We start from the raw sequence: 3,314 nt of genomic DNA on the forward strand, positions 1-3,314 counted from the left end.
TGTGCAACATCCTTCTTATCATGTTCTTGCGCCTTTCCTTCCATCTCTTCTAACCACCCATCCTGAAATTGCACAGTTTTTTAAATAAAAAAATGCACTGTGGTATTGATGTAAGCATATCTGTTTCCTACTGCTGCCTTGTGTATGGATCATTCTGAACATTAAAGATGATACCTGAGCTACTCAAAGCAGATGACATTGCCAGATTATTCTTTTGAACTTTTCGAGTGAGAGTCAAAAGCTGAGTATCTAGAGTTCCATTCACTGCCTCTGTAGATTAATATCTGCTCATTGTCAAATGACAGAAGAACACAAGGAACAAGATCATACATATAGAGAACCACATAATTTAGGTCTATATTGGAATCTCTAAAAAGACTTATATTTAGGAACGGAGGGAGTACACGGTAACATAACGGAGGAGCCATAATCTAGGTTCCTTCAAGTGCTCCTCATCTCGACCCCGACTACCGGTCATCTAGTACCGAGACCCTGATTAGTGGTACGGGACGTGTGATGCCTGTACTAGTAGTATGGCTCGTCTTATGATCATAGTGGGTCCAAACGACTAAGATCGGTACTAGTGGGCCCCGACGAGTATGATCATGCGGACGCATCAGTAGCACAATGTGTCCTCTAATTTTACTACTACCACTAGTATGGGTAGTCCGAACCCAAAACTACATTGACATGGCGACGGCCAGGTGGGCTGTCCCACTACAAGTTCAAGCTTTAGAGCTGGATTATTGTCCCAAGTAGTGTTTACATTATTTTCGAACCAACAATCAGTTTTCATTCAAGTGACAATTGTGAGACTATGTTTACAATAATAGGCTTTCAACTTTGAGTTGTTGCTCAATTTTTAGATGAAATGTTCCTTTGATGCCCGCACACTAAATTGTGGCTTTTACTATTTTTGTATTGCATATGCCGCACTAGTCCAAACTAGTGTTATGTTCATAACGTCAATTAAACGACCAGTTTTACTAAGAATGTCACTACATTTTGGATTTCCTTTCCTTTAGTTGTTTATACAGGAACGAATCAATCAAGTTTCTACCAAAATAGAACTACAGAATCAGTCCTTCCAGTTAAACATTTGGGAGCTGATAGGATGCAAATTTGCACAGGCACATTTCATGAGACAAGTAAAGAGTATTAGCTAACATTTTGGGTACAATTTGTCAAAATGCATATTTTCCATCATATAGTTGTACATGTACCTGGGTATACCCAATCAGATAGCACATTGGTTGAATCAGTTTCAGAGTTTAGGGTCAGTACATGACAAGCCAGTACTGAAATGATCACCTATCAATAAGCTTAGGATAGCCCCAAACATGTAGTCTCCAATGCTCCTTCTGTACAAGCATTTGAGGCGACAACAATGTTCGTTGGCATAAAAAATGAGCAGGAGGACTCGACCAACTCCATTTGAAATAGTGCTACATAAGGGCACGCTAACTGAAATAGATTTTCAGCAATGGTGAACAACAAGACCAATTCCACAAATAATGTACAGAAGTAGTAGAGCAAGCACAACACAATGTCACTAATAAACATATAAATGGGTGCCTTCTTCATAGAATGCAGACCCTGGTCGCAATCAGTCATGATACATATGATAGGGTACTTACTCTGATTACATAGCATCCTAATTAATCCATCACACTCTACAAGTTTTCTTTTGCAGGTACACTCTGCAAGTTATAACAAAGATAGTTACTAGAATTGCAAGTAAGGAAATGCAGCTGTCTTCTCTTCCTTGCTGAAGCCTTTGTCCATTCAAAAGCTCCCACATATCCTTTTTCTTCACATGGCAACCCTGTTTCAGAGAAAGCAGAGGAGGTTCAGGATAGCGGCGCACAAATTTCCTTGCGGGAACCTAAACATTACATAGCAGGTTCACAAATTTACTACTCATATTGCGGCACACAACTCCAAAACAGCAGCTTCGTAAGCTCATGATTAGATGTTGTGTAAATTAAGCATGATAGGCCAATTCTGAACTACATATGGCAATCTCACTTTTTGGAAAGGAGGATCATCATACACATATATAGCTCATTTCATCTGGGGCAGGGGCTATGGGAGAGGATTTCACTCGAAACGGAAGCAGTATATACCTGACTGATGTGAACCGTTGTCCCAGATGTATTCACAAGAGTCTAGAAGATGTGCTCAACCAACTGTCACAAAAACAAATAAATTATTATTTGCCTAAGTTGGTACAAGGAATGTACAGGTGCCAAAATCTCATCACACTAGCTAAAAGATGACAAAAAAGTCTTGTTAAGATATGTCAAAAATTATTCACTGGAGAGAGGAAGAGTTGAATGTAACACAATCCGAGGGATAAACTTGATCTGAATATGTCAAATGTGACTATGAAATTCTTTCTTAAGTCTGGCATACATAAACAGAACATCGAAAGCTTTTCAAATCAACATTGCAGAAAACTGAAAACAACTGCGAAATTTCACAATACCTATGTATCATATGTGCAAACCCGTGCAGTAGGAATACTTAAGCCGCAGCTCAAATGAGGTCGGCCAGATAGATCCTGCATACAAGGGGATAAGGAATGAACAACAAGCAGGTATGCTCAACACAGCAAAACTCAATGGTTTAGTACAGATTTACATATTCACTGCATTACGGAAGAACAAGCATGTAAGCCAAGATATGAAGTTAAATAATTGCAGCTCTCTCACTACCATTCAAGTCTTCATTTTGTCTGAGATAGATGAGTCTGAAAAACAGCTTTTTTTCAAAAAATTGACAGGAGCTCTGTCATTTCCATTAGAGAAGAGAATATTGTCTCAAGCTAGCTATTCAAAAAATTGACAGGAGCTTCATCATTTTTATTGCTAGGTTCGTAGTAAGACTTAACATTGCTGCCTGTGCAAAATTAACTAGATGTATGGTTGTTTGAGTTATACATGTTTCTACTTACAAGGTTATATCTGAAAACAGAACTAAATAGACATTTTAAATATATTTCAGTCATAATATGACCATTTCCTGCAACCGTAACTATGAAATCCAAATTTCCTTGGTTCAGTTTTAGTAAATGTCTGATCTTTAACTTGCAGATTCACGCTACTGTAACCAAGGACATGACCGAAGCCAAACAAACACTAGGCTTTGCCTACCGATGTGCAAAACAAAAACAAACTAAATACAGATTCAGCTCCCATCATCCTGAACTACTCTGACTAACCCCGTGGCCCTCATCCAAATCATTTCCTTAATCCTACAAACAATGGTAGCCACCTTCTGGTACTCATGCCTGCATATCATAACAGCAGATG

General features: G+C 38.7%; 1 long non-coding RNA gene across 2 annotated transcripts in view; it reads right to left on the reverse strand.

Annotated features, from left to right (window-relative positions):
* Window positions 1-1,530: 1,530 nt before the first annotated feature.
* LOC119329775 overlaps window positions 1,531-3,314 on the reverse strand; it is a 10,521-nt gene continuing 8,737 nt past the window's right edge. For both annotated transcript variants that reach the window (XR_005159756.1, XR_005159755.1), the window contains exons 7-9: window positions 2,489-2,563; window positions 2,127-2,189; window positions 1,531-1,825 (exon numbers count right to left, since the gene is read on the reverse strand). This is a non-coding gene — a long non-coding RNA (uncharacterized LOC119329775). The remainder of the gene's footprint in view (window positions 1,826-2,126; window positions 2,190-2,488; window positions 2,564-3,314) is intronic.

This window comes from Triticum dicoccoides, chromosome 7A (genome assembly GCF_002162155.2).
Source record: "Triticum dicoccoides isolate Atlit2015 ecotype Zavitan chromosome 7A, WEW_v2.0, whole genome shotgun sequence".
Lineage (NCBI taxonomy): Eukaryota > Viridiplantae > Streptophyta > Magnoliopsida > Poales > Poaceae > Triticum > Triticum dicoccoides.